The following is a 10,360-nucleotide window of genomic DNA, read 5'->3' on the forward strand; positions in this document are numbered from 1 at the left end:
AAAAAACAGTCTTATAGTTTATTTTCTAATATTTCTGTATGTCCTTTCTTTTTTTTTCCTTTCCTTTTTTTTAATATAATTGTTGCATCAAGCCACAAGGTCACATGGATGATGGTGGAGTATGTGCTAAAAGAAAACGGTTTTACACGACAAATGAATCATTCCTAGGTTTGGGTCAAGTTTGATTCGCTGGTTCAAAGGTTTTCTAAGCTCTTTTTAATATTGTAAAATGTATAGATAATAATCTCAATGCATTCACGAGTTTTTTGTGAAAGAATATTCACCTAGTTACAATATAAAAACTTCTTTAACAAGTCAACAAAGTGAATTTTGTCAACTTTACAGCAAAGGTACAGTCAACAAAGGTTGTGCAATTTTCTGCTTGTAATGACATTCCAATGTGCAAAACATTCAAAATTTAAGAATTCAAGATAAGAGAGGAAAAAAAATTGAAAACATTTAAAATTTGTTTGTTTATTCGTTCGCTGAAACACTAGCCTCTCTGAAAATTCAAAATCCCAAATTAAATATATTGGTCAACATTTTTAAAATTGTTTTAATGTATGATACTATGTTTCATCTCACGGGGTTTAGTTTGACATCTTGTGGAGAATAACAATTCACCTTCACAAAGACGTTTATCAATTTTTCATAATGCCCAATGACCTACCGTCTTAATTCATAGATTCAATCTAATAGGAGCACAATCTCCTTGTTCATCTTAACTCCATTCACTAACATACATGTGAACCTTAAATATTGACACTACATAGGAGCATGATCTCTTTATTCATCTTTGAGAAATTTGGATATACTTTTAACAAGGACATCTAATTTTTATGAAGATAATTTATATATTATGATAAGTCAAGATGAATAATTAAGCAGATAAAAATGCAAACCTTATTATTAGGATTTGATGAACTTGACTATCCGATGATGTCAACCAAATGCAACTAAAGTCTCATCTCAAATTACTCAAGCATGTGTTAACAAAAAGAGAAATATCTGGCAAAGCCTTGAAGTAATATGGTAATCTCCAAATTTAATAATGAGTGAACGATTGTAAGGCAAAAGGGCTTTATCGTAAAAGCGCAAGACTAAAGCGCGCACACACACTAAATTATTTTCAAAATGCTTTACCAACAAAAAATATTTTTAAAAACATCTGAAAGTTGTGTTAGATGAATGGGGAACAATCCAAATAGCTATAGGCAAAATTTTTAATATTCTAATCGATTAGAATATTTGTCTAATTGGTTAGAAATGCGCAAACTTGAGGGTCATGCTATTTTGAAGGCGCCTTAATTATGTGCAACAACTAGATATCTTAACTTTCCTTTTTGAGAACTTACAAACGATTATTTTAACTATCTAATCGATTATGAATATGCTCTAATCGATTAAACAACGGGGTTGTCATTATACTCTTATGAATATATTTAAAAATAATTATCACCACGGTTAATACTAGAAACCGCTGTGAATAGTTCTTTGCTTATTATCACAATTTTTATTAACAACCATGGTTATAAGTTTTACATATATATAAGCGAAATTATTAAGCTTCAACATAGAATAATCGTCACTCTCAAAACAAAACTCTAACATCTCTCTCTTCCACATGCATCAAACTCGTCTTCATAAGCTTCTTAAAACTCAAAGGTAATCAAGTTCATACTTTTTATTATTCTTCTTCTTCATAAGCTTTCTTCCATTTTTCTCAAAACAAAACCCTAACATCTCTCTTTTTAACATGTAGTGAACTCGTCCTCATAAGTTTCTTCAAACTAAAAGATAATCAAGTTCTTCCATTTTTCATATTCGTTCCATGTATGACACTAGTTCTTCTTATGAATCTATTATGTAAACTTCATCTGCCTTGTATTTTTTTTCATAGCAACATAAAGTAGATCAACTTCAACATTAGTTCCAAGAATGTTTTCAATAAAAGGTACGTTCGTGAAATATTTTATGTTGTATTTGGTTACGCAGCAAACAAAAGTAACTATTTTTGTTTTATCGTCTCCGCAAAGATTAGTGTGAGAGAAAAAATGTCGTGCAACAATCTCCATGTTTCTGAGCTTGGGTTCTGAATGGTTTAAAATTTTAAAGTGCAGAAAGTAAAAGTATGAAAAAGAAAATAAATGCATTCCTTAGAGAATAGAGAACATATCAAGCTTTAGATTTCATTTACCCGTCAAAGACTTAAATCTATCGATCAGTTGTAATCAACCTAAAATACTCATCAATATCATCACGTATCCCTCACATCAATACCCATGTCTGCAACATACGAGAATTCTAACTTATTGCTTAATCAACGAAGTCTCAACCCATTCAATAACAAGGAGCATTAAAAGTCGATACCCACTGTGAATATTATAAATCTTTATCGATGTTGTTCATCCTAGATCCTGATTTGAAGAGTATATGTCTATAGCAACTCAAATCCAAACATAAAGCAAATAAAGAATAACAACATCGATAAAGATTTATAAAATAAATATTATACAACGTCATAATCAATACATATACATAATATCAGAGTAAACTTACATACAAACCCCAACAATGGAGAATACATAGAGAAGAGGGAATAAGAATCAAACATTTCATGTAGTGTCAATCACGATTGAAGCAAAACCCCACTCTGAATCATCAAGATGTAACATCCAATGTTGTTTTCTACACCTATCTACCAAGGAATGTTTGAGATGGAGGTGAGAGCAAAAAAATCCCCAAAACCATACCTAAAAATATGAAAGAATCGTATTTATACAAAACTGAAATCGTAGACTGTGCTAAGCGCAATCAGAGCTCGCTTAGCACGGGTCCACTTATTACACATTAAACCCACATAAATCGTGCTAAGCGCAGGAAAAGGACGCTTAGCGTGCTGACCTCCATCTGAGCCCTTCTAAGCGCGCTTCGGCTCGCTTAGCCCAACCTGGGAACATTATTTTCTTCCAAAAATGCACATTGAAGCTTTATTTGTGGTTTTTATGTCCAATACTTCAACAATGCAATAAACCCTATAAAATGGATCAAAAATGATTAATCTAAACAATATTTACATGATAAAACGATAAAGGTAAAGCTATTATGTACACTAAAGTTGAGTAGGGGTGGCAAACGGACATGCCCGTCCCATTTAGGCCCGCCCCGCAAAAGCCCACAATAAAACAGAGCAGGGCGGGGCAGTCATAGTTGAGGGTGTGGGCCTAAAATCTTGGCACGCCCCGCAAAAAAGTGAGGGTGGGGCAGGCTAAGTCCGCGGGCACGACACTTTTTAAACCTAAAAATGGAAAATTTATGTTACTTTTGGTGCCCGCAAAAGCCCGCATAAAAAATGGGGCGAGGCGGGGCGGTCACACTAGAGGGTGAGGGCCTAGAACCTTAGCCTGCCCCGCATAAAAGTGCAGGAAAAACGGGCATGCCCAACGTGCCGGGCCCGTTTTGCCACCCCTAAAGTTGAGGTTTTGACAAAGAAATCATAATAAACAATGTAATAAGTGCCACAAAAATACTACTAAAAACCTTATTGCCACCTAGGTGAAATCCAATATCAATAGTAGTGACATGCAAAGATCTATAACACCCAAACCCCTATTCTTCTTAGATTTACAAACATCAAATCAAATCTCCCAAGATATCTTAGAATCCCCCTTCACACCTCCCAAAGAAACCTCCTTTAAGTCCTAACTAATTTCTTTTATACTTTGGCATGCATCTAAAAGGAAGTAAACATAGAAAACAAGAAGAACATTAAGAAAAAAAATTAAAAAGAATAACTCTACCCTCTAAGTTGACGTACCTATGATTCCAAGAATGGAGTCTCTTTTGCATCAGGTTAACTAGAGATTTTCAGGTAGCTTTCGATTTTGGGTTGACTCTTACAAGAAACCCTACATACTTAAACGAAAGAGATCCAATCTTATAACCTTGAGTTCCTTTCTCTATATTATGTCTCCTTTGAGAATGGGATAAAAGTGTAACAATAATTACATCGAGACTGATAGTTTATTTCTCCTAGGTAAGATTGACCACCAAGTGGTTTTAAGAACCTGTTAATGAGCACCACGATATAATTGTCTTTATTTTTCATCTGTATTTTCTCATAATGTGAAATTGCTCGTTTTGTCAATCCCCTCGAATTTTGCATAAGAGTTAGTGGTCATCTAATAACATTTGTTATAACACCAATTAGAAACAAAAGAGAAAATATAAATGTAAATCACAAACAACGAACATGATATTTGTTTACACAGTTCGACCAAATGAGCCTAAGTGTGTGACTACAAAGCTTGTGTAGTTTTTTTATTAATATTACTCGGGTGAATTAGGATTTCAATATTACAAGTATATATATATATATATATATATATATATATATATATATATATATATATATATATATATATATATATATATATATATATATATATATATATATATATATATAATACTGCCGTTTATATTACAATAATAGTATTGAACCGTGCCGCATGGTCATCTCCCTCGGCCCTACTTCTATATTTTGTAAATATGTGTCATACTCAATCTATAGAATGATAAATAAATACATAAAATTATTAATTGATATATTTTAAATTTTTAAAATATTATAAAAAAACTCTTTAAAAATTTTTATAATAAAAACTCCAATGCAGTTTTTAAGTTCTCAAAATTAGAATGATTTTGTAAATTAAAAAGGATAATGCTAACTTGTACTTCAAGGGTATAAGTTAAGAGATAAAAAATTCTTAAAAATTGTGTATTAAATTTAATTGAAATTTATAATTAATAATTTTGTTATTTTTTTCAATACAAAATTTCTTTTTAGGAATCAAAGCAACCCCAATGGGAGCAAATCTCTGCTTACTGAAAGAAGCGGAGGTTGGTGAGATTGAAACATTAGTTAGAGAATATGCTGCTTGGGTAAATCATTGGTTCTTTGATATCCATCCTTGGTCACCGAAGGACGTGGATAATGAAAGATTAACATGGTTAAAGGACTATGGTTTGCCTTGCCATGTATGGAAACCACAGTTCTTTGCATTTATTTCGAAATTTACGGGTGAATATGTGTGTTCGGATCAGGAGACAATGGAGCATGCTAGTTGGATGTTGCAAGGATCTTAGTCCGAACAAAAGGAGCAGGAGTTCTGAATGAATCATTTAATTTGGAGGTTAATGGAAAAGTATATGGAATTAAGCTGATGGAGGACACACATGGACCGAAAAGGTTGGTGAGCCCAAAAGATAGAAATCTGGGTGGGTTATCAGAATCCTCTTCGGTGGTTGGGGATAGCGACTGGGGGGAGAGTGGAGAAGACGATGACGTGGAGGATTGGGAAAGTGGGTCAGAGGAAAAGTCAATATCAAAAAAGAGTAGTAACGGTACAGAGACGCAAAAGAAGACTGAGATTGCTAGAGATAGCTTGGTAAAGGAGACAACAAAAGGTAACGAGGTAGCAAATTTGAGTGTGACTGATGATATACTTGATAAAGGGGAACTTGTTTCAAAAAAGGTAGATTCAGCTTTTAAGGATGATGGTAAGGGAGCATTTAATGTTGAAGAGTCAGGGGATAATCATCGACAGGTGGCAGAAAGTAGTAGTCCTATAAGAGGTGGAAATATTGGGCCAAAACTGGAAAAAGAAAAGGAATTAGTTGTAAAACCCGTCCAATTGGAGAGAGAGTATATAGTGGATTTGGCTATTGGGCCTGGGAGCATAATTAAAAACCCAAAGCCCAGAAGGAAAAAAAGGATTTGTCTCAAAATATTTCTCATGTCTCAAATTCGTGGGCTGAGTCTAAGTCAAATAGATCAATAGATTTGATGTTGGGTGAAGTATCAATTACAGATTCGGGTGTTAATCAAGGCAATAGAAGAATTTTGAGGATGGAGGATAATGTTCCGGCATTGGTATGGAGGTCGATTAAATAACTTGGGATCGAAGGTGAGGAAGATGGCGAAGTTTTTGAAGGCATTGTTCGTGATATGGAAGCTAAGGAACGTAACAGTTCTGGTAGAGGCAGGGTGTCTTTAACAATGGTTCCATGAGTATTGGAACTTTTAATGTTAGAGGAGCGGTAATTCAATAAAAAGGAGGAGAATTGGGCAAATTTTATTGAAGGCCAAGGCGGATCTGTGCTTCATCCAGGAAACAAAGATACCAAAGATGGAAGGGGCAATGGCAGCTAGCTTCGGGGGTTCGGTGGATTGCGACTGGTCGTTGAAAGATTAGGAGGGAAGGTCTGGGGGGTGTTAACTATTTTTGAAGGATAGAAAAACACTTAGAAAGGGGTGGGGGATTTGAATAAGTGTGACTTTAAAAACTCTTAAGATAAAAACAATGAACACAATATTTTTATCCTGGTTCGTTGTTAACGAAACTACTCCAGTCCACCCCCTTAGAGTGATTTACCTCAATTGAGGATTTAATCCACTAATCAATCTTGACTACAATGTGAAGGATAGAAAAACACTTAGAAAGGGGGGGATTGAATAAGTGTGACTTTAAATCTTGGACGATAAAAATAAATTGCACAATTATTTTTATCCTGGTTCGCTGTTAACGAAGCTACTCCAGTCCACCCCCGCAGAGATGATTTACCTCAACCTGAGGATTTAATCCACTAATCGCACGGATTACAATGGTTTTCCACTTAGTCCACGACTAAGTCTTCTAGAGTATTCTGATCACAACTTGATCACTCCAGGAACAACTGCTTAGACAACTTCTAAGACTTTTCTAGAGTCTACTGATCAACCTGATCACTCTAGTTACAAACTGCTCAGCCAACTGCTAAGACTTCCTAGAGTATACTGATCACACGATCACTCTAGTTCCTTACAACTTAATGTAATCTATTCAAGAGTTTACAAATGCTTCTTAAAAGCTATAATCACAAACAGTGATATTTCTCTTATCGTTTAAGCTTAATCTCACTAAGATATTACAACAGCAATGTAGTGAGTTGATGAAGATTCTGAGCTTTGATTGAATAGCGTTTCAGCAAGTTTATTTTCGTTCAGAGTTGTTAAGAATTGGTTAACCTTGCTTCTCATCAGAACTTCATATTTATAGGCGTTGAGAAGATGACCGTTGAGTGCATTTAATGCTTTGCGTGTTCCGTACAGCATTGCATTTAATGTTATACGCTTTTGTCAACTACCTCGAGCCTTGTTCACGCTGTGTCTACTGACGTTGCCTTTAGTAGCTTTAACGTTCCTTTTGTCAGTCAGCGTAGTCTGCCACCTGTACTTCCTTCTGATCTGATGTTTGTGAATATAACGTTTGAATATCATCAGAGTCAAAACAGCTTGGTGCATAGCATCTTCTGATCTTCTGATCTTGAAGTGCTTCTGTTGCGTGATACCATCTTCTGAGCTTCAGTGCTTCTGATCTCATGTTCTTCTGATGCTTCCATAGACCCATGTTCTGATTCTGCTTCGACCATCTTCTGATGTCTTGCCAGACCATGTTCTGATGTTGCATGCTGAACCATTTGAGACACAACTTCTGAGCGCTGAATTATGCGTACTCTTTATATATTTCCTGAAAGGGAAATTGCATTGGATTAGAGTACCATATTATCTTAAGCAAAATTCATATTATTGTTATCATCAAAACTAAGACAATTGATAAGAACAAATCTTGTTCTGACAATCTCCCCCTTTTTGATGATGACAAAAACATATATAAATGATATGAATTTGCGATCAGAAAGAGTAGACGGCAAAAGACAAATTACACAGCTATAGCATAAGCATATGAATATGTCTCCCCCTGAGATTAACAATCTCCCCCTGAAATAAATACTCGAAGAACTTTAATAAAGGACTTCCCTGATTATTTCGGTAGAGACGATCATATAAGCTTCTGCCTTCAGAGAATTCATAGCTTCTGACTTCTGCTTCCATTGGACAGCTTCAGAACTTGAATTTCTTTAGATCCTTAGAACACTCACAGCTTCTGATTCCTGCTTCCATCGTGGACAGCTTCAGAACTTGAATTTCTTTGATCTTCAGAACATTCACAGCTTCTGACTTCTGCTTCCATTCAGGACAGCTTCAGAACTTGAATTTTCTGGATCTTTTAGAACATTCACATCTTCTGATTTCTGCTTCCCTCGGATAGCTTCAGAACTTTGAATGTCTACCAATCATCACTTCATGCTAGATTTGTATCAGAACATTGTTGAATGTACCAGAGCATCATCAGAGCATCTCTACATCCTGAAATGTTACAGAACAAAAACTAAACGACAAAAGTCAGCATGAACGAGTTAGAACATAAAATGTATGTTTGAACACATTATATGTATCAGAGCCATATAGGCTGAAATAATGTATCAGAGCAAATAATGTATCAGAGCCATAACATTATATGTATCAGAGCAAATAGAATTTTGTCAGAACATGATAGACAATGACATTCAAATTCTATTATCAGTGCTTCTGATTCATTCTTCTTTCTTGCTTCTGATCTCTGAAGCTTGACAGCACTCAGCTTGCTTCAGTTTCCAAGAGCTTATTCCTTTTACAGAATAACGCTTCTTATGGTTTTGCTTCTAGTGTTTGCTTTGAAGATTCTCTTCAGTATACCTGCAAAACACTTAAACCATATAGAACTTGCAGTTCTTGTTAGTAAAAGCAACTGATTAAATCAAATCATTTATCATTTATCTTCTCCCCCTTTTTGTCATATCAAAAAGCAAAAACGATTCAGAGACAAACAAAACGAAACACACGAAGGAAGAAGATGATTTCATTGAAGTTCAACCAGCAGGTACAGAAGTACATGAAGATAAGAAAGATCAGATGCACAAAGACAGATGCAACGAGAAGAAAGAAACAACACAGACTCAATCTAAGATGGCCCTAGTCTTGACAAGATCTTGGTCAGCATCTCTTGAACTATATTGTTGTGTCCTTCTTGCCTCACCATGAAAGCGCTATACTGATCATTGAGTGAGCTTTGCTCATCCTGTCTCTTCTGAATTTCTTCTAGAGTCCTTGCAAGACGAGAAGATTCACCAGAAGAAGCTTCACCGCTTTCAACCACAGGAATGGCATGTTGATCTGCAGCTTCCATAGATAGATCATTTGCAGGAATTTCCTCAACAGGGACAGTTTTAGCAACATGATCTTCAGCATCTGCTTCTTGCATAGAAGCATCTCCATATTCTGCAGCAGGAATTTCCGAGTCTCCATTCTCAAGTGCCAAAAGAATGGCAGCTAGATTCCTGGGAGCAGAAGGACCTTCAACTACTGGTGGGTCAACCACTTCTGGAATGACCAAGTTTGGATCTTTCTTAGACGGGTTTTCCCTCAGATAGTCAAAGAGAGTCTTGAAATCTTCGAGCAGAACAGGATATTGAGGTATCCAAACCACAATCTCCCTGCAAGGATTTGCTTCCAATGCAGCAGCGAGTCTTAACTGTTCCATCTCATCCACAAAGGGCTTCTCCTCAGCAGCAACACAATTTCTGAGAGGATGGTAGTATATACCATTATCTCCCTCCAGAAGGTAACCAGGGTAACCAGGGGCAGCAGCCACTAGTCTTTTCTGTACTGCTATTGCTTCTACTTGAAAATCCTTGCGAAATCTTCTCCAGAGATTTCTTGTAGAAACATCATCCAGACCATTTAGGAATGCATCCTTCAGAAGGTCTAGACTGCTAATCACCTCAAGTCTGAAAAGTTCCAGGAAGGTATAGGGTTCAGGTTCAGGCGGATTGAAGGTGAATTTGTAGTCAGGATAGAGAAGACAGTAAGGTTCGGAATTTTCGATAGGTAAGGGATGAGATATAGAAGTTGGAAGTACGGTGGATGAGGAAGAAGGGATATCTGAGAGAATGATTGATGAGGATGGAATATCAGAAATGATGGATTGAGACGAGGATGGAGTGTTTGTAAAGGGAATTGGTGAGAGAGATTTATCAGAAGGAGTTGGGGGAAGAATACTTAAAGGTGTGGGGTTTAGAATGGGAGAGGAGGAAGATGATGGAGAAGGATTTGGTAGAGTGAAGTTTACTTTTGGTTCAGATGGAGGTGATTGGAAAGATGGTTTAGGGACAGAAGGAGGTGGAGTAAAGACATTTCTGGAGATTTGTACAGAAGAAGAAGAAGATCTGGTTCTGCGAAAGGAATCTCTGATCCTTTTATCTCTTCGTTCTTTAGAGTCCACCTTGTCAGGATCATAGGTGACCCTCAACTTCTTGGCTCTCTCAGCCTCATCTTCTTGTGCCTTTCTTTTTAGCCTTGCCTGACGTTCCTTTTTATCCTTCTTCAGAATATCATCTTTGGATGGAAGTACTCTGCCACGGATCCAAGCAGGATCAACGT

Source organism: Vicia villosa, unplaced genomic scaffold, assembly GCF_029867415.1.
Source record: "Vicia villosa cultivar HV-30 ecotype Madison, WI unplaced genomic scaffold, Vvil1.0 ctg.000359F_1_1, whole genome shotgun sequence".
Lineage (NCBI taxonomy): Eukaryota > Viridiplantae > Streptophyta > Magnoliopsida > Fabales > Fabaceae > Vicia > Vicia villosa.